At 43.7% G+C, this 25,123-nt stretch overlaps 1 long non-coding RNA gene across 2 annotated transcripts in view; it reads right to left on the bottom strand.

The window, feature by feature from the left end:
• The window catches only part of LOC125919514 (uncharacterized), a 97,292-nt gene that overhangs the window by 52,464 nt on the left and 19,705 nt on the right, over positions 1 to 25,123 (bottom strand). The window contains exons 4-6 of one of the 2 annotated variants that reach the window (XR_007456810.1): positions 16,718 to 16,889; positions 14,387 to 14,548; positions 14,093 to 14,149 (exon numbers count right to left, since the gene is read on the bottom strand). This is a non-coding gene — a long non-coding RNA (uncharacterized LOC125919514). The remainder of the gene's footprint in view (positions 1 to 14,092; positions 14,150 to 14,386; positions 14,549 to 16,717; positions 16,890 to 25,123) is intronic. The other variant, XR_007456811.1, reaches the window with a different exon arrangement.

The raw sequence follows: 25,123 nt of genomic DNA, 5'->3' as shown, positions 1-25,123 counted from the left end.
GCCCAGAGCCTCAATTTCTCTAGAATGAATTGTGGTCCTAACCATCTGGCTACCGTTTCTCAGCCATTGGTTAGATGGCAGGCATTGGGCCATCCTTGATGAGCACTTTTTCACTCTGCTCCCCCGGCAGCCTCTAGAAGCTAAGTGTCATTGCTAACCCCATAAAAATAAATAACAAAAATAAGAAAGCTGAGGCTCGGACAGCTTGGATGAAGTGATGAAGCCACCTGGCTGAGCCTCAATGACGCAGGAGACTGAGCCCCTCCACAGTCTCCGTAGGCTCCCAGGGCCCTTCCAGGAGGGGCTGGCCAGCACCTAGGAGAGCTGAAAGGGCCTCTTTTTTGAGGGGCTGTGGTGGCTCCACTTACTGCTCTCATCCTCTTTCTCCCACGCAAACCATGAAAACCAAGGACATCAGCCGATCTGGGTGCAGGAGATGGTGGAGGAGACAGGGCCACGGAGGGTCATCGAGGCAGCACGCTGCACACAGCTCCCACACACACACACATTGCCCCAGCTTCTCCTCTCCTGTGAAATGGGGTCACAGACGGAAAGCATTCACCTCAGAGCACCTCATATCCGCGGAACGTGGAGAGTTGTGTTACCATCAGCCCAGCATCGCCTGGGACCCGACCTGGCTGCTTAGCTGCTCTGAGTAGGGCTGTGTCTCTGAACATGACCCCCCCCTTAAGGCGTATCCCCAGTTCTCAGGGGACATTTTAAATCCCAGGTTCAAGGGTGGTTGTTCAGGCTTGTTTCTAATGAGCTTCCTATCTGAGAAAGGGAAAACAAAGGCTATCTAATAAACACAGCTGATTCTCAAGGCCTGAACTATCCCAAACTCTTAAGAGAGGAAAGCCAATTGTGTGTGAGGGTAGACAGCCTCACCCAGGGCAGGATAATTGCAGGAAGCCCTCAGAAGGAATGTGGCATCTGCTGCCACAAAGCTGGGCTCCTTGCACCCCGACCCCCTCACTCGCCCTGACACTGGCGTTGGTTTGGCCTCTGGAAACATGCTGCCCCAGAACGGGATGTAACAGTTAGTGGTGACACAATCCACACATCCTCCCTGCATTCCAGACACTACTCCAGAGGGTGTGCGTGTGGCACGTGTCTACAAGAAACACCTGACTTATTGAGAAATCTCTACTGCTCAAGCCAAGAAATGTCACCAAGGATCTGGACCACCAGCCCAGCTTTGCCTTCTGCGTGGGTCTCCAGGAAGACCATGTCCCCACTCAGAGAGTCGGCTCCTGCTCAGCAGGCTCCATAAAGCCACGGCCAACAGCATCATTTTTATGTGTTAGCATTTACTGAGTGTTTATTTTGTGCCACGCATGGTACTAAGTATTTCCCTGCATCGTCCTAACTGATACTCATGCCGACCCAATCCACCGGGAAGCGTCTGCACCCCTGTTTTACAGACAAGGTAACCACGACTAGAGAACTGAAAACTTCACCAGAGGTCGTACGTCATCAGTGTTGAAACCCAGATTGCAATCCGTGCCTTCCAGACTCCAGAGACTGTGGTCTTAACCACTGGGTTTACTCGCCTCCCCAAAGACTCTTTGAGGGCCCTTCAAGAGAGAGCTCTAGATGCATGGGAAAGGGGAAGTTTTGGAGGCTCCTGTCTTTCTGATTTGAGCAGAAAGCATGCACATATTAAATGGAAGTGCAAACTTTACAAGCAACTCGTATGCCTTTCGTTAAAGATTGCTGCGTGTGTGCCCTTCCTCCTCGGTGGGCCGCAAGCTCCTTAAGGGCAGGAACTGTGTGTGATATTTTTGTGCACCTCCCACACCCGGCAGAGTGCCCAGCATCTAGCAGGTGATCTGGGAATGGGTTTCTGGAAGGGCTGTGGGGTTGAGGATAATGACAATTCTGTCTCCGGTGCCCACTCCGTCCTTCCAGCCTGACTCCTGCTGTTCTCCTTCAAGCACCCCTACTCCAACCAAGCTGACTTTACCTCCCAGCCCCTAAGACATGTCAGTGTTCCACCCTTCTGCGCCTTTGCTCATGATGTGGTCTCCCTGCTGGGATGCTGTCGTCTGTGAGCCTCTCTCAAATGCCACTTCTGCAGCAAAACCCATCTCTCAGCTGGAAATAATCTCCCCTCTCAACGAACTGCCTCCGTTCCTGCCAGCTCCTTCCCTGCCTCCTCCTCCTTCATCTCTGAGGCTTCATGTGATGCTGAAGTAAGATAATGTTCTAGAAAGCTCTTTGCAAACCAGGAGGCACTAACCAAACATGAGGGCTTATGAAGGTTCGTATCTCATCAGCTGAGGAACAAGATTATCGACATGAGGTTCAACATTGCCCAGGACAGGACTCCACGCAGGCAAGTCACAGGGAAGCTTTGCTGAAAGCCAGGCCACTGACTTGTCTCCCTCTTCCTTGGAGCCATGTCTATGGCTTTCCAAATCAGGCTGAGCTAGCTTTCAGCAAGCCAAAGTAAATCTTACTAGGAAGAGAAAACCACAGGAAAGGAAAAATTGGAAGTATCTACTGAACACCTCTGAAGGTGGATTTTCATATTACCAGGATGATTCTCAGATCTAGCACATCCAGTGTCCCCTTTTTGTGACAAGTATTTTGTGACTTCCCCTTTTGTGTCCTACAGTGAAACTCATAGGTAATGGACATGGCAGTGACTGGCTAACTGCCCGCCAAACCTGCCCCCTCCTCCATCTGGGTGTACTAAGCTGATTTCGCAGCCTGCCTTGGTGAGGTCTTGCCATATGAGTGAGGTTTAGCCAATGGACTGGGAGTGCCACTTCCAGGGGGTGCCTCTTAGCAAAATCCAGGTCTTCCAGATGACCTGAGAAGCCTTGGTTTCAAGATGACAGAATCTGATGGTGCGGATGCCAGTGCCAAAGGATGCAGCACAAGGACTCAGCACAAGGGAGAAATCAGCTTCTATTGTTTAGGTCATTTATTTCCTACAGCCACCAGCATTGTCCTAACTAATACAATATGGCGCAGTTCCATATATCCATGGCTCCCCATCCTGAATAGGTGTAACATTTTAGTGCCAATAAAGAGGAGTTGGGTAGAAATCCGGCCCAGGATGAAGAGATGTGGGTTCTCGTCTGGGTTCTGCCGCCAACTAGCCGAGTGATATGAGTCAAGTTCACTGCCCTCTCTGGGCTTCAGTTTCTATGACTATAAAATAAAGCATTGAGGAGATTATCTTTAAGATCCCATCCGGCTCTCGTATTCTAGCTCTGCCTGCCTCCACTGTCTGCCCAGCATGGAACACAGTGCCCAAGACACACAGATGCTCAAAAAACACTTCTTGAATGAGAGAAAAATTATTTACTCGATGCAACTCATGACGCTATACTTTATCCACTAACAATTGGATAAAGCCATAGCAACAAGCCAGATGAACTATCAGACTCTCCCTTTTTCTGGAACAGGGAGCATTGATAGTATCCTTCCAGAACCTTACACCACTCCTCCCCTCTGCCTCTCCCTGCACAGCACTTTCCCCTCCCACCAGTACCTACCTCTCCCACCATCGAGACCCAGGTCCCTGGACCACCTGCAAATTTCTGTTTCTCTACCCTTTCCCATTCTGTCCCCACACCCTCCAGCCAGTCCCTTGAGCCACCAATTGCTATGAGTCCCCAGCAACACTGTGTCATGCCTCACTCCAAGTACTAAAATGCTAAGTATTTATTTTAAGATGGAAGAAAATTAGAGCTCGCAATTAGCACATTTTTCCAATCCATTGCCTAAACCACTGCTGTGTAGTGGAGCCAAGAACAAGTGCTAGTAAAGTTAACACAGTTTATTAAACAGGAAAAGCCATCCAGAGCTGAGCTCATACAGCAGCCACATGTAAGGTCCACCTCCTTCCTGGGACAGCTCCACCCATCAGCCTTTAATGAGGAATAGCACTCTCCTCCAAAAGCCAAACTACATATATCACAAACAGAGAGAAGGAAAGAGAGCTGGATTTCTAATCCGACTCTAAGATCTATGAGCTGTGTCACCTCGAGTTGGTCAGACAACCTCTCTCTCTCAGTGTCCCAACCATAAAATAAAGGAAACCTATCCGATAAACCTCACAGGACTGTTATAATCACACACACACACACACACACACACACACACACCAAGATCAAATGTGCTAACATGTGTAAAAGTATTTTCTAAGTCAGAAAAGCTCTATTCTTTTAGAAATAAATGCCTGCTGTACTAGTCTGTTTCAAGGAACAGAAGAGACATATATGTTAAAATACATGGAAACCATAACAGGTATATAACTTAAGATATTATTGTTATCGTACTATATTTTAAGTTCATATCTTCCTACAAGTGCTATGGATCTTAGCCCAATCTTGTATACCCCTGAATCTCAAATTGTGATTCATTGCTATTTCAGGAATTCTGTCAACAATGGAACCACATTTCAATTCTTTAATAAATGCAAATATTTTAAAACTTTTTTCAAAGGACAAATAGGACATAGTCACTTCCTCGGGAGCTCAGCGTCCGGCTGCAGATGTGGGCATTAAACAGAGCTGAAGTGCTGTGCGCCACCAACAGCATCTATATAGACGGTGCCGCACAAGGTTCTCAGTGGAAGGGAGGGTGTCCGATGATTCTTATGAATTTCTCTCATCAAGCCCTTGGTGCAGGCCAGTTTTGGCCAAGGAGAAGGGGTCCTTTCTCTAGTTGGAACAAAAGTGATGCTGGTTTGTACATCAGACTTCTAAGCACAGCTAATGTGAGTCAGCCCTCGAAAGTCACTCCTGCTGAGCTAATAAATCAAGTCTCTGAATCCACAAAACTGGAGGCCAGACAGTAGAATGTGGCAAATCAACAAAGGTAAATGCCTCTCCGTGAAGCCTGTGAGTGAAGATGCAGCTGCCTTTCCTGGCAAGAGCCCTCCACTGCCAAGCTCCTTGTATTTAAACTAGTACAGGGATACCTAGGCTGTCTTACAGGTTGACTACCAGCAGAATAGAATTATCAATGTTCTTTGCTGAAATACATCTAAATTACAAAAAGTAAGCAGCTTTCAAGTCCCAACATTTATCCTTTAAGAGGAAATTTTCTGTGTTCTTTGAATATATTGGTGTTTCTTATAAATTATTTAAGAAAAAAAAAATGGTCCCGCTGTCAAAATGAAAAACTTTGGAAACCTTTGCTCTAGAGTAAGTCATCTCATTTCATTTCAGATCATCTCCCACCAGCACCATGATGGCAGCAGCTCAGGGAGAACTGTATTTTTATTTGTCTGAACACTGTGGGGGTCCAAGCAACCTGACCATGGGGCCTCCTTCTTCCTTTCTTTTTTTTTTTTTTTAATTTTTTTTTAACGTTTTATTTATTTTTGAGACAGAGACAGAGCATGAATGGGGGAGGGGCAGAGAGAGAGGGAGACACAGAATCAGAAGCAGGCTCCAGGCTCTGAGCCATCAGCCCAGAGCCCGACGCGGGGCTCAAACTCACGGACCGCGAGATCGTGACCCGAGCTGAAGTCGGACGCTTAACCGACTGAGCCACCCAGGCGCCCCTCCTTCTTCCTTTCTAACCAAGCATAACACAGAAAGAGCATTTCCTCACATGGTGAAAGAGGCACTGCTGGGCCTCGGATTGTACAAGTTAATAACTTATCATGTTACTATTTCATGGATGTTGGCAGAAGATGTGAGACTCCTGGCTCAGAGATGAAGAACATTATTGCTCACAGCACAGCAAGCAGCATGGGTAGCAGCACGTTTGCATCAGATGCCGGCCCCCCAAAGTCCACGTGGCAATGGAATCAGGCCCAGAGGAATGCTTGGCACAGAGTGGGTCTGCACTGCAGCTGAGGGGCACAGAGTTTAGGGAATCTACTACTTTTATAGCAAGCAGTAAGCTTGCCTACTCTTTGTCCTAGAGTGAGATATTACTTTGTCCATCAAGGATACTCACTACAAACACAAGTCTGAGATTTGGCTAGGTAAGGAGAAGTCAGGGGCTTGCATTCTTGGTACAACCACCAAGACATGTAGGAGTGTCATGATTTCTAGACTTTGTTTGTTTGTTTGTGTTGCCTCAAGAAACAGCACAGAGTTTAGAAAATATCTTAAGGGCAGCTCTTAAAATTAAAAAGTCAGTTTCTCCTGGATGTCACCCCTGATCCTCCCAATTTGATTTGGATCTGCTTTCTCAGAGAATAGAACACTTTATCTCCTGACTGAGCTATACTAGTCAATTTATTTACCCCTCCATGGCACCCTCTACCCACTACACAGTCAGCAGCATGAATGTAAGGGCCATGTCTTCAAATCTATTGTGATTCAGAACACCTAACATGGTATCTGGTACCAGCACGATACCCTGTACCTAATAATTGTCTGTTGAAAGAATTAGTGGTTTAGAGTATCTTATTTGAACAGGGGCTCCTGAGCCTTGGCAAACCCTACTCCTTCAGTTATAACAGAGTTTAGCAAACCACCATCACAGGTACCCCTATACAGTTCTGTAATGCAGAGTTGGAAAAGACTCATATATATGTGGAAAGCACTTGAAGGCTTTTTAATTCTTCCTCAAAAATCACCCCACTAACTGAATGCACACCACTGGCCAGTGCACACCATCTGCTCTGCTGGTCTCTGCTGATTGTGCCAGATTAAAAAGGTGACTGGAAACAGGGAGGCATGTTGGGTAGACAGGAAAATCAGCTACTGAATCCTTATCTCCAACAATGGCCATTTCCAACAGACCTGGGAGTTTTAGGAAAGCGTATTTAGAGAATATTTTAAATGCATGATTTAAGAGATCATCTGGTAAATTTTCCAAGAAAAAAAAGATTGTGGGCTGAAGTAAAGGACCTCATTTCCAGGAGAGTTCCTTTCCATACAACTTTGTCATTTCAATCTTGAGATCCTATGTTATCAAACACCCCCAACATCATGTTCCAGAGAAAGAGGATTGTTTGAAGCTGGCTTTCTCGGCCTTCCACAGTCATTCATTCGCCCAGGACTTTACCCACGGCCCTTTTCCCTCCCAGCAATATCTGTCCCCCTAATCTCACCAGGAAATCCAGGCCAGCTGCTGATTTCAAGCTCCTTGATCTCCCTGCAATAATGAGTATCCCAGCATGCCCTACAGACCCACTTTGCCAGCTCCCAGACTGCAATGCCAAGTGGAGTAATAAATAGTTGCCATGTGTTGCTGCCCCAACACCCTCAAAAAGGAAGAGCAAACACAATGGCTTATCAAGAATACTCACGTGCCCTCACTTGAGATTTCTCATTCCCAGGCCAGGCTCCCAGGTACACACAATACCCACTCCTGTCAATGGAGGTGACGTTAGATGAATGGTTTCTCAGGCCAAGCCCTTAATTGTTTCTTTCATATCAGTATTATATTTTTATAATTCTGATGAATCTAGGGTCAACTTATTACGATAGGAGGGGATTTACTAGCTAGAGTAAAAAGCATGGATTTATAATAAAAAGTCTATTCGTTTAAATCTCTTTTTACATTCCTACTAGTTGGGAGACATTGGCCAAGATACCTTCCTGTTTCTGAGATTCAGCTTTATCACCGTACAGGGGAACCAACAAATATATACCATTGGCCTATGTGGAAATTAAAATGAATAACTCATGAAGCATGCTTAATAAATGTTTGTTCCTTTCTCTAATGCTCTGTGTCTGTATGAGGGTCAGAAGTACCAGGGCCCAGACAGTTTCCAAAACCTAAAAAAAATAACAAAGCTGAATTAAGAATATGAAGAGGTGGGGCGCCTGGGTGGCTCAGTCAGTTAAGTGTCCGACTTCGGCTCAGGTCATGATCTCACAGTTCATGGGTTCATGCTCTGCTTCAAGATCTTTGCTGACAGCTCAGAGCCTGGAGCCTGCTTCAGATTCTATGTCTCCCTCACTCATGCTCTGTCCTTCTCTCTCTCTCTGTCAAAAATAAACATTAAAAAATTAAAAAAAAAAAAGAATGAAGAGGTAACCCATAGAATGGGAGAAAATATTTGCAAATCATGAAAAGGACTAGTTCCAGAATACATTAAGTACTCTTACAACTCAGCAATAAAAAGACAACCCAATTTTATGACTACAGCTTTGTAATATAGCTTAAAATCTGGAATCATGATGCCTCCAGTTTTTGTTTTTCTTTTTCAGTATTGCTTTGGCTATTTGGGGTCTTTTGTGATTCCATACAAATTTTAGGATTGTTTGTTCTAGCTGTGTAAAAAATGCTGGTGGTATTTTGATAGGGATTGCATTAAATGTGTAGATTGCTTTGGGTAGTATAGACTACCGACCTATGAGTATGGAATGTTTTTTCATTTCTTTGTATCGTCTTCAATTTCTCTCACAAGTGTTCCATAGTTTCTGAGTACAAATATTTTATCTCTTTAATTAGGTTTATTCCTAAGTATCTTATTGCTTTTGGTGCAATTGCAAATGGGATCAATTCCTTGACTTTTTTTCTGCTGCTTTGTTAGTGGTGTATAGAAATGCAACAGATTTCTGCACATTGATTTTATATCCTGAGACTTTGTTGAATTCATGTATTAGTTCTAGCAATTTTTGGTGGAGTCTTTTGGGTTTTCTACAGAGTATCATGTTGTCTGCAAATAGTGATAGTTTGACTTCTTCCTTGCCGATTTAGATGCTTTTTATTTCTTTGTGTTGTCTGATAACTGAGGCTAAGACTTTCAGTACTGTTAAGTAGTAATGGTGAGAGTGGACATCCTTGTCTTGTCCCTGACCATAGGGGAAAGGCTCTCAGTTTTTCCCCATTTAGGATGATAATAGCTATGGCTCTTTTGTATGTGGTCTTTATGATGATGAAGTATGTTCCATCTATCCCTACTTTGCTGAGGATTTTTATCAAGAATTGATGCTGTATTTTGCCAAATGTATGGTACTGACACAAAAACAGACGCAGATCAATGGAACAGAATAGAAACCCCAGAAATGGACCCACAACTATATGGTCAACTAATCTTTGACAAAGCAGGAAAGAATATCCAATGGGAAAAAGTCAGGCTCTTCAACAAATGGTGTTGGGAAAATTGGATGGCAACATGCAAAAGAAACTGGACCACTCTCTTACACCGTGCACAAAAATAAATTCAAAATGGATGAAAGACCTAAACATAAGACAGGAAGCCATCAAAATCCTACAGGAGAAAACAGGCAACAACTTCTTTGACCTTGGCTCCAGCAACTTCTTACCTGACATGTCTCTGGAGGTAAGGCAAACAAACGCAAACATGAACTATGGGGACTTAATCAAAATAAAAAGCTCTGCACAGCAAAGGAAGCAATCAACAAACTAAAAGGCAGCCTACAGAAAGGAAGAAGATATTTGCAAATGACATATCTGATAAAGGGTTAGTATCCAAAATCTATAAAGAATTTATCAAACTCAACACCCAAAACCAAATAGCCCAGTTATGAAATGGGAAGAAGACATGAATAGACACTTTTCCAAAGAAGACATCCAGGTGACTAACAGACACATCGCTCATCATCAGGGAAATATAAATCAAAACCACGATGAGATACCACCTCATGGCTAAAGCTAACAACACAAGAAACAACAGATGTTGGTGAGGATGCAGAGAAAGGGGAACCCTCTTGCACTGTTGGTGGGAATGCAAACTGGTGCAGCCACCCTGGAGAACAGTATGGAGGTTCCTCAAAAAACTGAAAATAAAACTATCCTATGACCCATCAATTGTATATTAGGTAATTACCCAAAGGATACAAAAATACAGATTTTTGTTTACAGCAGCATTATCAACAATAGCCAAACTATGGACAGAACCCAAATGTCCACAATCAATGATAGATAAAGAAGATGTGATATATGTATCTATATATAGATATAGGTATATAGATAGATGATATAGATAGATAGATAGATAGATAGATAGATATAGATGCACACACACACACATATAATAATGGAATATTACTCAGCTATCAAAAAGAATAAAATCATGGGGCGCCTGGGTGGCTCGGTCGGTTAAGCGGCCGACTTCGGCTCAGGTCATGATCTCGCGGTCCGTGAGTTCGAGCCCCGCATCGGGCTCTGTGCTGACAGCTCAGAGCCTGGAGCCTGCTTCAGATTCTGTGTCTCCCTCTCTCTGACCCTCCCCCATTCATGCTCTGTCTCTCTCTGTCCCACAAATAAATAAACGTTAAAAAAAAATAAAAAAAAAAAAGAATAAAATCTTGCCATTTTCAATGACATAGATGGAGCTAGGATGTATTATGCTAAGTGAATTGAGTCAGTCAAAGAAAAACAAATACCATATGATTTCACTCAGATGTGGAAATTAAGAAACAAAACAGATGAACATACGGGAAACAGGGAAGAGGAGAGAGGGAAACAAATCACAAGAGACTCTCTTAACAACAGAGAACAAACTGAGGGTTGATGGAGGGAGGTGGGTGGGAGATCAGCTAGATGGGTGATGGGTATTAGGAGGTCACTTGTGATGAGCACTGGGTGTTGTATGTAAGTGATCAATCACTGAATTCTACTCCTGACACCAATATTGCACTGTATGTTAACTAAAATTTAACTAAAAATAAAAAGACAATCCAATTTTTTCAAAAGGCAAAGGATCTGAATACACATTTCTCCAAAGAAGATATGTGAATAGCCAATAAGCATATGAAAAGATGCCCAACACCATTACTTATCATGGAAATGCAAATCAAAACCACAAGACACCACGTTACAATCACTAGGGTGGCTACGATCAAAGACAGATTGGTGAGAATATGGAGAAACCGGAACCTTCATTTGTGGCTTGGCACAAACAGCTTGGCAATTCCTCACAACGACTGAGCAATTTCACTCCAGGTACCTACCTACCCAAGAGAAATAAAAACATATGTTCAATCACAAATGCGTTCACAAATGGTCAGAGCAGCGCTATTCATAACAGCCAAAAAACAGAAACCATCCAAAGGCCCAATGGATGAATGAGTAAATCAATGTGGTCTTTCCATACAATGAAATATTATTCAGCCATAAAAAGGAATGAAGGACTGATTCGTGCTGCAACATGGGTGAACTTTGCAAACATTATGCTAAGTGAAAGAAGGCAGTCACAGAAGAACACCTACTATATGATTCCAATTGATATGAAATGCCCATGGCTGGCAAAGCTACAGAGATGGAAAGTAGATGCGTGGTTGTGTAGGGCTTCAGGGAGGGGGACTGCTCATAGGGATAGTATTTCTCTGGGAGTTTATATAAATGCTCTAAAATGAACAGCAGCGATGGATGCACGGTTCTGTGAATATACTAAAAATGGCTGAAATGTACATTTTAAACAGATGAATTTTGTAGATCAATTATATCCCAACAAACCTGGGGGCTTTATTATGTTTATTTATTTTTTTAAAGACAGAGAGAGCGTGCGAGCAGGGGAAAGGCAGAGAGAGGGTGACACAGAATCCAAAGCAAGATCCAGGCTCTGAGCTGTTAGCACAGAGCCCGACACGGGGCTGGAACCCCTGAAACTGTGAGATCACGACCTGAGCCAAAGTCAGATGCTTAACCGACTGAGCCACCCAGGTGCCTCCCCCCAAATAAAACTGTTTTTTTAAAAAAAAAGGACTCACCCAATGGGACCAAAACCTGGTTCTCCCTGCAGAGAGACCAGACCCACTGGCTAAAGAAACATTGCCATTCCTGAAAGGTGGGAAAGTAACCTTAGCCCCCTCTGATTTGGACCCCAGGCAGCAACCATATCTAGGACCCAACTCACGTTTGCAAAGAAGAAAGGGGTGTACATCCTGATGGAAGGTGAGAAAGGAGAATGTATTGTTCAGGGTCGGCTCATGTGAGTTCTCTGCATATGCTCCTGGGCCGTTCGCAGCCAGGGTGAAAGCAGCAAGCTCTCACTCTGTGGGACGTGCAATCACCTCGGTGGCTGCAGGGAAACATGATTGTACCCTAACGATAATTTTTTATTCTGCCATTATGAAGGTATATTGCCATGTCAGGAGGAATGAAGTAATGTTATTTAAAAGTTTGTTAGATTGATTAAACCTTTTAAATGTTTGAGGACGTCCATTTGCGCTCTTGCCCCTGTTCCTGAAACTATTAGGGCAGACCCGTCTACTGTGCACATTAGTAGCTGAGCTGGGACTACAATGGGGGATGAACCCCACTTGCAAACCACCTCCCTAAATCAAGTTACCATGCTCTTCTTGCACCTCGATGTTAGAATAATCTCCAAACTGGTCTTTCTACTTCCCCCTCGTGCCACCCTGGCCCCACCACAGTCACCTGAAAAGATGACTATGGTCACCTTGACCTAAAAAGGTGATCACCTGGGGGCACCTGGATGGCTCAGTCGGTTGAGCTTCCAACTTCAGCTCAGGTCATGATCTCACATTTCCTGAGTTCAAGCCCCACGTCGGGCTCTGTGCTGGCAATGTGGAACCTGCTTTGGATTCTCTGTCTCCCACTCTCTCTCTCTCTCTGCCCACCCCCCGCTTGTGTTCTCTCAAAAATAAATAAATAAACATTTTTTAAAAAAAAGGTGATCACCTAAAGTGATCCTTTTAAAACATAAGTCAGATACAACCCCTCTGCTCAAAGCCCCAAAATGGTTAAAAGCCAGTGTCCTCACAACAGTGTGAGGAGGTGCCCTCCCCTGACCTTTTCCACACACTCCTGCTCACTCACACTTGCTCACTCACTCATCAACTCCACACATGCCTCTCTTTTTCTTTTTTTTTTAATGTTTATTTATTTTTGAGAGAGAGACAGAGAGACAGAGTGCGAGCAGAGTTGGGGCAGAGAAAGAGAATCCAAAGCAGGCTCCAGGCTCTGGGGCTTGAACCCACGGACCGAGAGATCATAACCTGAGCCGAAGTCAGATGCCACATGTGCCTCTCCGATAGTCCTCAAACTCCCCCAGGCAGGCTCCTCCTCAGAGCCCTCGTACTCACTGTTTCCTCTACTTTTAACGTTTTTCCCCCAGATGCGACAGAGCACACTCCCTCCATGATTTCAAGTCCTTGGGTAAATATCTTCTTAGTGGGAACTGCCCTGACCACCTATTTAGGATCAAACTCTAGTAATTACCCTTCCTCCTTTCCCATTTTACTTTTGTCCTACTACTTACCATCATCTATCACACTATATAATCTACAGATTTATTTCATTATCTGTCTCGCCTTTAAAAAGCAGGGAAGTTCCATAAAGTCTGATCCATTCACAGCTGTATCCACAGCACCTAGTAGGTATTTGAGAAGTCCTCAATGAATGGGTGAATGAATTAATGAATGAGTGGTGCTTTGCCTCAAAAGTAGCAGCTTCAACTTTTAAGGGCTGGGCAGAGACTGAAAAACCAGTCGGATCAAGAAGACCTTTTTCCAGGGTGAACAAACTGGGAGAGCTGATATCCTGGAAGGCAGGTGGGTGGGAGGACCCAGCAATGTCAAATGTCACCAGAAGCAGAGCAAGATAAACTCTGAACAGGGAAGCTGAATACAAGGGTGAGTACAAGGATCTGGCTTGAAGATTTCCCCATGAAAACATACTGCAGAAATATTAAGCGCCATTTTGGTTGTCGTGACTATTAACCACATTATTACTAAGTTCTCCGGTGAGATCTGAGCAATCTTACAGTAACAGTGGTGAAGAGTAGTGTTATCTGATGTAACTTTTTGCATCTTTCTATAAACAGCTGCAGAATGCCCAACTTCATGGCGATTCTAGGAAGCAAGCTCAGGTCATAGGACGCACATCTTATTATGGCACTGTATACATATTTATTCGTTATCATCGCTGCTTAAGTATGACTGGGAACATTGCAGAACACTGTTAGGCATTTTGTGTCTTTTGTGTTCCTGTCAGCACAGTGTCGGGATTTAGGAAAGGATTGATCTGGAGTCATAAAGCACCTGAGTTGAAAAATCATCAATGATTGAAAACAATCCTGTGTGTCAGTCACCACTCCAGCTGCTTTCTGCTTTCACATGATAAATAAGGTAGCCTTCAGAACAAGCTAGTGAGGAAATATTATTATTCCAATATATGGCAAGAGCTCAGGCCATGAAGTCACACAGCCTGGGTTTTCATTGCTACTTACCAGTCATGTGTCCTTGGACATCCTTTTTAACCTGAGTCCTGTAATAACAGCATCTATCTTGTGGGAATAAAATGAGGATTAAAACAAAAGGATATGTATAAAGTTCTCAGTGTAGTAAGTAGCAAGCTCTCAGAAAGTATTTTGTTATGACAATTAGTGATAATTGAACCTGAAAGAACCTGGCTAAGTAATTTGCCCCAAGTATCCTAGCTAGTAAATGAGAGAGTCTAGATTTGAACCCACCTCTTCCATGACCTAAATAATTCTTTCCCCAACTCATCATAGTCACCTCACCATATTTTCCAGTTGTGGGGGAGGGCATTCCTTGTTGAATATGAAAGTTACACAGCAAGCTGGGAGGGTCTTCTGCTCACAGTGATGTCAGGTCAGGCTTCAGTCCTCTGGGACCTCTACTGGACTAGCCCATCCAAAAGGGCTCGCCTGCATATCTGGTGCCTGCACAGGGATAATGGGTTGCTGGGCTTACCAAAGATGCTGGGACAGCCACAGAATACAGCACCAAGTCACCAACTGCTGACTCTTCAGGAAAAGTCCTGCTGTACAGAACACATACACATTCCCACCACCACCCGTATCTCCGCTTTATGATAATACTTAAGGTGTCAACTCCTTGAAATTAAAAACTATTGTGCACTGGTCAATGCTGGCCCCCCAGAACTGTGACTAGGATGTGGCATAAGCTTAATAAATATTTGTGGATAAAGGCAGGGAAGGGGGAGATGGAAGAAGGGGAGACTAGAAGGGAGAGGGAGAGAGGGAATGAGGAAAGTCCTCCCAGGAATGTATGTTGGTATTTTAAAAAAATAGAAGGATATGTTTCTTTCCACTATGAGCCCTGTCTCTTGCGGGCCCATGTTCCACTTTTCAAACAAGGAGACCATCTCCTTCCTAACGTACCCCCAGAGAAAAGGACAGTGTCTCCCATGTGACGCATAGAAACCACCCTCTACCCCACCACCATCACTATTTTCCAGCTTGTCGATCAAAGCCAATGAGCACCAGAGCCTGACCAATCACTGTACAGCTTGACATTGCCCATCCCCATGGGACCCTCCCCCCAGCGGACTCAGGGTAAATTGCATCAGAACCTCAGGTAGAACCTGGCATCTGTATTTCTTAGAGCTCGTCAGTTGATTCCAATGCACAGCCAAGAAGCTGCAATTGAGAATGACAGCCACTTGTCTGGAGGATGGACAACTCTTGATTCACACACACACACACACACACACACACACACACACACTTCAAAATCTAGCTCTTAGAGCCCACAGAGGTGTGTAGTCCCACTTCATCTGAACTCCTCTTAACATACCTTAGCTACCCACCTTCTTCTCCACATTTTAATTTTCATTCAGTTTGTGCTTGTCATCTCTTCTGATCGTAAATTCCTGGAGGATAGGATTTTTCTTCCTCCACCCCGTGAGCACCTAAGAGCACCTGGCGTGTACTGACGCTCAGCCAGCTGCTGACTGCGTGAGCAAGCAGCAGGCCTGAAGGCAGGCAGGCACTTGGAGTGGAGGAGCTGGTCTCACAGAAAATCCTACAAGGATTTTCCTATACATCTTTGGCTTTTCTTCTCTGATTCTTCCTTTTCCTCTGCTCTGGCACTGGACATTCCTACCCATTTCCTGGCTCTCCGGCAAAGTGGGGAGATCCTGGCCCAGAACCCAATTTCTCAGCATTGGGCTGTGTCAACCCTGCTGAGAGGCTGCTGCTTTAAATAAATGCATCTGGGCATTTCAGACTTGCAGCACAGACCCACCTCGATCCTTGTTACAGCTTCAGATCATTTGAAGCGGCTCAAGAGGGAATGTGAAGGGCCAGACTCCCACAGAGAGGCAGCTAATAAGCTAAAGGGAAAGGAGAATGTCTAACTGAATGGGGGGCAACAGGGATCCTGGCCAAAATTCCCCATCGAAGACACAAAAATCAATTTTGAATGGATTTGGACAGACAGTCCTGCCAGGACATTCCAGTGGCGTCTAAACACCAGCGGTGGACGAGGAGAATGTGTGTTGTTCTGTAGGATCGCCTGGGCTGCCAGGGAACTTGATACCTCCAGCTTGGCCCTCTGTCCCCAGCCTCTGACACCCCTCCCCCTTCCAAAGACCCTCTGGCTGCCTGAGTCACTATAATATATCGCATTCCTCCCCCAAGGAGTAAGTCTACTGCTAGCCTCAGGATAAGCGGTTTCTTGCACTTTTGCTTCCTATTAGGCAGAGAAAATGAGTGGAGATGCCACAATTAGGCCCAGAGCCAGTAAACCAGGTAAAGCTTTTGGACTCAAAACTAAATCCACATGAAACCTAAGAAAAGAGCTTCTTCCTCCCTCCCCAGTTTCCACGTCTTGTTAGGCAGCCGAAGAACTGTGCCTACTCCCACCCTCCTGCGTGAACCACAGAAGGGTCACTATGCAAGGAAAGGCAAATGTGTTTGCTCTATGATGCAAACTCCAGTAGATTGATAGTGCCTGAGGGGAAGCAGCCTTCCCTGCGGCTCAGTGGAAAATTACAATTGATTAGTGATGTCTGCTCCGTGCCTGAAAATTACAGTTGATTAGTCATGTCTGCCATGTACCCGGAAAGGAGATTGTAGAGTGTTCACCTTGTTTTTGTCAACCTCCAGGGCAAGATCCAGGCTCCCCGCTAGTAGGAACGGAATTCCCACACGATGGTGACACTGGCACTGCTGTAGTAGGTAGTGTAGCTTGGGTGGGAAGTTGAAGCACAGCTGGTTCTCTTCCATGGGATGGGCTCTTCCTCTCTTTCCTTCATAACTGAGGAAATGAGATAACCCCCTTAGTTGGGGGCATCCTGCATCTCTGAGGACAAAGGCGGGGGAGGTGGAAGACAAGACATGGGTGGCTCTGGGAACATGAGCAAAGGGAATTCTCCAGAGTCACATCCCAGCTTCCCAGTCAAAAAGAAGCCAGGGAAGAACAAGGGCTCAGGCTCTAGGGAGAGGTAACTTGCATTGCCATGCTTTTCTCCCACCACCCCCCACCCCCCACTACAGACCTGGAGTACAACCTACAAGCTGGGGAAAGCCTTATTAAAGAAGAGTCCAACCAAAAAAAAAATTTTTTTTTTCCAAAGCCACAGTGAACCATGAATTGGACCTGAATGTAAAAAACAGCTTCTGTTTTGTTTGTTGGTTGGCCTGTTCTTTGCTTTTTCAAACAAAAACAATAACAAGAAGGCTGAACTGCAGTAACTTTGATGCTATCTGATAGCATTTGGCCCTGCTCCTACAACCTCCCTGCTTGTCTATGTCTGAGTAAAAACAAAATGCAAGTATGTTATCTGGGGTGGGAAGAAAGGCATGCATTCCCATTATCACATTAACAGATTAGACTCCAAGAGCAGGCCCCAAGGAAACATGGACAGGATGTGCACATTTCTACAGGGAGGGAAGAAGGTCAGAAAAGGCCAGACAAGGGGAGCCTGGATGGCTCAGTTGGTTAAGCATCTGACTCTTGATTTCAGCTCAGGTCATGATCTCACCATTCATGGGTACAAGCCCCACATCAGGCTCTGCACCGACAGTACAGAGCTTGCTTGGGATTCTCTTTTTCCCTCTCTCTCTGCCCTTCCCCTGCTTGAGTGTTCTCTCTCTCTCAAAATAAATAAACATTAAAGAATATATTTAAAAATTTTTTAAAAAAGAAAGAAAGAAAATGCCTGATGAGAGGAAAGAGTCTGGTGCCTCGGTGTGGTGTTCTGAAAACAGGGGTCAATGAGGTGACAACTGACAGTAGGCTAGATGAGGAAGGGGCATACCTGGCCAAGAGATCTGAAAGAAGCCCAGATGAGACAGTCAGGTGGCACTTATGTCTCCATTTTATTGAGAAACAGCTCCAGATTCCCAATTTCTCAGCATGTTTCTGCCACGTCCCCATGTAACCCATTGCTGTTGAAAATAACCACTACTGGGTGGCCTGTTAAAAAGATGTTAACTTGCTGCCTCTTCATCAGAGATACAATAGCTTTCTTTATTGAAAAAATACATACACACACACAGCAGGGGAATTTGACCCACTGAGACCCCACAGAAAGACCTCTTTGGACAGTTAGAGTTTCAACCCGAGGTCTCTGGGCTTCAACAGACTCCTGGGAGCTTTGCTGAGACCTTTCTTAAGGTTTAGCAAGATTCAGTTTTCCTTCCATCAGGTATTTCCTACGTTACAAAAGGAAAAATTCTTAGCTTCTGTATTTAGAAATTTAATACCAATAAAAACAGGGCCGTTTTTACATGAAAGACAGAAAACCATCCTCAGGAGGCACCTCAGCTTTGGTCAGTCAGTCAGCAGGGTGTGCTGACCGCATGGCTTTCTCTCTGCACCACACTGAGCAAGGCACAGACAGAGGAGCTGAAGGCTTGGCCCCCGAGGGCAACAAGCAAATTCCCTTCATTCAACAGAAAGGAGCTGACTCCTTTCTATAAGCAAAGCATTGTGCTTTGGAAAAAGAAGCTCTATTAGACAAGGGCCCTATTTTCTGAAATATACACAAATAACTCTAGGAAATGGAAAAATGTGGTAGGAGTTATAAGACAGATTTAGAGAAAGTGCTCAGGACCATGAGTTAAGAGGGGAACAAGCTTCCAGCTGACGTAACCCAAAAAGACCCTGTGGAGAAGATGGCAGTTGAGTTAGGGATGGAAGGATTGGCTCCTCAGAGTGGGTTTCTCTCAGAAATGAGGGAGGGAGGTGAGGTGGTGAAAAACATGAGTGCTAGAACCAGGATGCCTGGGTTTAAGCACAGTCTCCACCGCCACCCCATCAACAAACGTACTTATGTTTCTGAGCCTCAGTTTTTCTCATCTGTGAATTGGGGCCAATAATATTTACCTCTTAGGGATAAATGAAAGGATTAAATGGGGGAATTAATGAAAAATTCTTGGCATAGAAAATGCTCAAGAAATGTCACCCCATAATTAGTTTTTCAAAAGATGGTGATCATGAGAACTGTAAAAGATGGCTGACAGATGTAAAGTCTTGCCTGACAGGGGAAGAAAGCCTGGGTCACATGTATACAATCAGAAGTTTTGATCTGCTCCCAAAAGTACCATGCTGAACGAGATAACTTAGAAGGAACACTTCCCAGAATCCAAGTCACAGGGAGTAAAGCCATTATCAAGGCAAGGAGAGCCTCTCATGGGGGAACAAGAAGGTCCTTTGGCCCAAATATCACTATCAAAAAGGCCTCAACTTTACACTTTTGATATTACTTCCAACTGAGTTTATGCACAGAAACACAGAGAACCATTGGCATAGAATGTGAACTTAGGTAAACATTTAATTCCACCAACATGTGGGAATCTCTTTCTTTTTAATAAACCAGGTGTCTCAAAAATATGGAAGTGGCCCAGGCTCCTCTTGACCTTTGAGAGGTTATAAGGCAACTTTAGGTAGCCTGAGGTCTCTAGTCAAGTCCAGTCACTGGACTCTAATCAAGGTCCAGTCTCTAATCAAGTCCAGTCACTGATGGGGAGTCAAGTGAACAGCAGTCATGCAGTGTCTGACCTAAAGCAGCCATGCTCTTAAGCCTCGTTATCATATGTGGACTTGTAGAAATGAGACCACTAGGCTTACCTGCTCTAACAATAGCATGAGCAAGAGCATAGAAGCAAGGAGCCAGGTACGTGCAAGGGAAAGAAAGTCATGAAGGCTGGTCAAGTATGGAGCCCATGAAAAGAAAAAGAAACCCCAGCGTTCAGAATCCAAGTGGGAATCAGATAATGGAGGGGAGAAAGACTAAAAATTCATGCCAGCTTTTATTGGTGTTCACCAATTTACACAGCTACCAGTGGAATCAAACTGAGTCATTTCTCAGTTCCTCACTTGTCACCATTAATTCTGGAAAAACATTCTTCACTTCCATCATCTCAACCATCTTAAAAAGTTCTGTCATCACTTCATGTGTCCCTTCCTCCTCCTAGGAACTGCCCTGGATATTCCTTCCCATCTCCTAGATGTATTATTTGCTCAGATATCAAGGAATGAAATGCCCAAGGAGTGAAATCTGCCCATGGCCATTAAGCCATTCATTGCAGAGGCATTGCCTGGTTTGACTTCTTGGTCTTTTTAAAATTTACCAAATACTTTTCTGTCTATGTAATCTATTTGATGAGGGTCAAGTTTTAGAGATCAAGGTATAAAGACCAAAAATTCAGACACATGTTTAGGCAAAGTACTTTTATTACAAAAGGCAGTCTAAGAGGCATAACTTGGACTGCAATAGAGAATATTCTAGGATATTTCAATGGCTTGTGAAACCATGAGGCAGAATGTTGAAATAGGATTCTTCCAGAAAACCTGGGATGAAAAGTATGAAAGAGATGGTGAGTTGCCTTCCAAATGCCCATTCTCCCCTCAGAGGCAGGAAAGAAGAGATTGCAATTGTTAGTTGACCCATCCTCCTGTATGACCTCAGTCCAAGAAGTGTTGGTCAAAGTGTTATATGAGATTTTAATACTTGAACCCTCCAACTGTGGCCCAGTAGGTCCCAGTTCCAACTGCTGAAGCCTCCCTCTCCTTCAGGCTCCCTTGACAAATCGTCTCCACATCTCATGAGGGCCATACTGGAATCCCACCCCGGGCAGATCTGACCCTAGGTTTCTCTCAGCACTGCCTGTCTGGCTGGACCAGCCTACTCTTGGACCACCTCTACCCAAGGGCAAAGCAGAACAAGGGAGCCCAAGTGGAGAGGAGACCTCTGAAGTCATGGTCAGATGATCTATAATGGCCAGGGCTATGACTGTCTAATGACAGAAATTCAGCAAACAGAACAGCCTATAGTATATAAGCCTATAGTATATTGGAAGTAGTTACTTCCAATAAAGGGAGGCAGGGGAACGGGATGCCCATAGAGGTGGCTGTCAGCTGTTGTCAGTGTTCTATTCTCCATGCTTGTAGTCTTATTTAAAATAAATTACTACCTGGGGCACCTGGGTGGCTCAGTTGGTTAAGCATCTGACTTCAGCTCAGGTCATGATCTCACAATTTGAGTTCAAGTCCCACATCAGGCTCTGAGCTGACAGCTCAGAACCTGGAGCCTGCTTCAGATCCTGTGTCTCCCTCTCTCTCTCTTCCCCTTCCCCCTCCTCTCAAAAATAAAAAACATTTAAAAAATTAAAATAAATTACTAACTTAATAAAAAGAGGGAACTGGCACATGGGCCAACCATGAAAGTGTGTCATGACCAAGAATTAGAATGAATCTAGTTTGCACTCCTAGGTCAGCTATACCTCTATTTCCAGAAGGCAAAAATTGCTACTCAGTGAATGAATTCCCACAAGGAAAATTGCTCTTAAGTTATGGCTGGAAAGGATCACAAGAAGGAGAGGGTTCCCTGCAGGGCTGACACGTTCCTTTTCTTCATCTGGTGCTGGTTACTTGGATAGGTTCACTTTATGAAAAGTCCATGAACTATACACTCATGATATACTTGTCTGTGTGTATTATCTTTTTCAAAGAATAGAAAAGGCATTTTTTTAATTGCTCTCCCTATACTAAGATCCAGTGGATCCATAAGTGTATTTAAGAGCAACACTCCAGAGGAGCCAAGATGGCGGAACAGCATGGAAGCTTTTTGTGTGTCTCCCGTCCATGAAATACAGCCAGACCAACACTAAACCATCCTGCACACCTAGAAAACTGATCGAAGGATTAACACAACAGTCTGCACAACCTGAACCACAGAATTCAGCAGGTACATGGCACAGAAAAGTGAACTTGGGGAGTGAGAAGCTGCAGAAGATAGGGAACCACTTTTGCGGGCAGAGAGAGGATGGAGACTGGCGGGGGGGGGGGGGGGTACGGGAAAAACACCCCCCCCCCAAAGCAGCAGGAGAGAAAGTGGAAAATTGGAAACAGCCGCAGGGACTAAACTAAAAAGAGAGAAAGGAGAAAGGAGAGGGTTTAAACTCCATTAAGACTGTAAACAAGGGGAGCACAGGGGCTGCAACTCCACAGCTTGATACCTGGCAGTGCTCTGGTGGGAAGGGCCAATCCCCAGAAACAGAGTGGAGTCTGGGAGGTTCTCAGGCCACATGGGGAAAAGAGGTTCCACTACTGGAAGGACATTTGGTAGAGACTGTTGAAGCCACCTGGTCCCAGCAGACCCAAGAAAATGGCCACATTCACTGGTGCCAGAACAAGGTCGTTAAGGGTGAAGCCTGGTGCCAGATGTGTGTTGTGATTTTCCATAATCCCTGAAAAGCTGCTGCTACATTATCTCGAGAACTTTTTCTGGGGTGGGCTGGCACCCAGCTGCAGTCTCAGGGCACCAGCAGCAGCAGGGGCCAGCAAGCATTCCTGGGTGCAGCCGATATTCGGCAATTGCTCATTCAGCCATTACTCAGTGAGACCCTCCTGCAGAGGGGCAGAATGGGTCAAAGTCGCAGTCCTTCAGAAGTAAGGGGCCGGGAAAAACAGCCGCATCTGAGACAAAACTCGGGAGAGAGGTACTGCCTGGGGCATGGTCACGGAGAGTGAAAAAGAGGGGAGTGGACAAAAGCCGAAGACAGAGGACAGTTGCGCGATTGCTGATCCAGGAGAACAGACTGGGTAGCTGGGTGGCGCCATTTCACCACTCCCGCGCATGCGCATATGCACCTACGAGCGCCGCAGCAATCCACCCCAGTAGGCTAGCAGCACCATCTACTGGAGAGCGGAGCTGTTACACTGAGCCCCGCCCAAGTGGGCCAACTTCGCTCTTCAAGAACACAAGTATCACCACCAGCTTAGTTTATGGACTATAAAGCACTACATAGACTGACTTCTAGAGGAAAACAAAGTAATTTCATTCCTACTTCAATCTGTTAGCAGGTCCATCTATTTCATTTTCTTTTTTTTTTCTTTTATTTTCCCTTTTCTCTTTTACACTTTTCTTTTTCTTGAATACAGAAAGAGAAAAAAATCATTTTTATTTTCAATTTTTAACAAAAATGTTTTTCTTTGATTTTTATTACTATATTTTTTACTTTTGTGTAATTCTTTTCAAATTCTATTTTACTTCCATCATTTTAGTATACATCAATGTATTCACCTTTTCAAATTTTCAAACACTTTCCTTTCTTTTTCTTTTTTCTTTTCATTTCATCTCTTTTTCTTGAATACAGCAAGAGGAAAACTTAATTTTTACTTTCAGTTTCTATTAAAATTATTTTTAATTTTTTAATATATTTTTTGCTTTTATGTAAATTTTTTCAAATTCTATTTTACTTCCATCATTTTATTTTAGTCTACTAGAGTATATTCACTTTTTCAAATTTTCAAACGATTTCCTTTTTTCTTTTTTTCTTTTTTCCTTTCCTTATCTTTTCTCTTTTTCATTTCTTTTCTTTTTCTTGAATACAAAAAGAGAAAAAATTGTTTTTTACTTTTAATTTTTATTAAAAATATTTTAATTTTTTTCTACTATATTCTTTACTTTTGTGTATATTTTTGCAAATTATATTTTAACCCCATCATCTCATTTTAGTCTCCATCAGTGTATTCATTTTTTCAAATTCTCAAACGATATCCTTTTTTTTCTTCTTACCGCCCCCCTTTTTTGCCTCTAATTTGTCAAACCACTTTTAACACCCAGACCAAAACACACCTAGAATCTAGCATCCTTTATTCGATTTGTGTGTGTTTAATTTTTAATTTTAATATTTTTTAATTTTAATATTTTTTTAATTTCAATTTTTCTACTTCATTAATTCTTTTACTCCATTCAAAATGACGAAACGAAGGAATTCACCCCAAAAGAAAGAGCACGAAGAAACGACAGCCAGGGATTTAACCAACACAGATACAAGCAAGATGTCTGAACCAGAATTTAGAATCACGATAATAAGAATACTAGCTGGAGTCAAAAATAGATTAGAATCCCTTTCTGCAGAGATAAAAGAAGTAAAAAATAGAATGAAATTAAAAATGGTATAACTGAGCTGAAATCACGGGTGGATACCCTGGTGGCAAGGATGGATGAGGCAGAACAGAGAATCAGCGATATAGAGGACAAACTTATAGTGAATAATGAAGCAGAAAAAAAGAGGGACATTAAGGCAAAAGAGCACAATTTAAGAATTAGAGAAATCAGTGACTCACTAAAAAGGAACAAAATCAGAATCATAGGGGTCCCAGAACAGAAAGAGAGAGAAATAGGAGTGGAAGGGTTATGTGAGCAAAATCATAGCAGAAAACTTTCCTAACCTGGGGAAAGACACAGACATCAAAATCCAGGAAGCACAGAGGACCCCCATTAGATTCAACAGAAACCAACCATCAACAAGGCGTATCATAGTCAAATTCACAAAATACTCAGGCAAAGAGAGAATCATGAAAGCAGAAAGGGAAAAAAAGTCCCTAACCTACAAGGGAAGACACATCAGGTTTGCAGCAGACCTATCCACAGTACCTTGGCAGGCCGGAAAGGAGTGGAAGGATTTATTCAGTGTGCTGAATCAGAAAAATATGCAGCCAAGAATTCTTTATCCAGCAAGGCTGTCATTCAAAATAGGAGAGATAAAAAGTTTCCCAGACAAACACAAATTAAAGGAGTTTGTGACAACTAAACCAGCCCTGCAAGAATTTTAAGGGGGGCTCTCTGAGGGAAGAACATATGAAAAGAAAAAAAAAGTATATATACATGAATCCCAAAAGCAACAAAGATTAGAAAGGATCAGAGAACACCACCAGAAACTCTAACTCTACAAGCATCATAATGGCAATAAATTCATATCTTTCAGTACTCACTCTAAACGTCAATAGACTCAATGCTCCAATCAAAAGACATAGGGTAACAGAATGGATAAGAAAACAAGATCCATCTAGATGCTGTTTACAAGAAACCCACTTTAGATCTGAAGACACCATCAGATTGAAAATAAGGGGATGAAGAACCATCTATCATGCTAATTGTCAACAAAAGAAAGCCACAGTAGCCATACTTATATCAGACAATCTACACTTCAAAATGAAGACTGTATCAAGAGATGCAGAAGGGCATTATATCATAA

Source organism: Panthera uncia, chromosome B4 (genome assembly GCF_023721935.1).
Source record: "Panthera uncia isolate 11264 chromosome B4, Puncia_PCG_1.0, whole genome shotgun sequence".
Taxonomy (NCBI): domain Eukaryota; kingdom Metazoa; phylum Chordata; class Mammalia; order Carnivora; family Felidae; genus Panthera; species Panthera uncia.
The sequence above is the reverse complement of the archived record's forward strand: the minus strand, read 5'-3'. Positions and strand labels throughout refer to the sequence as shown.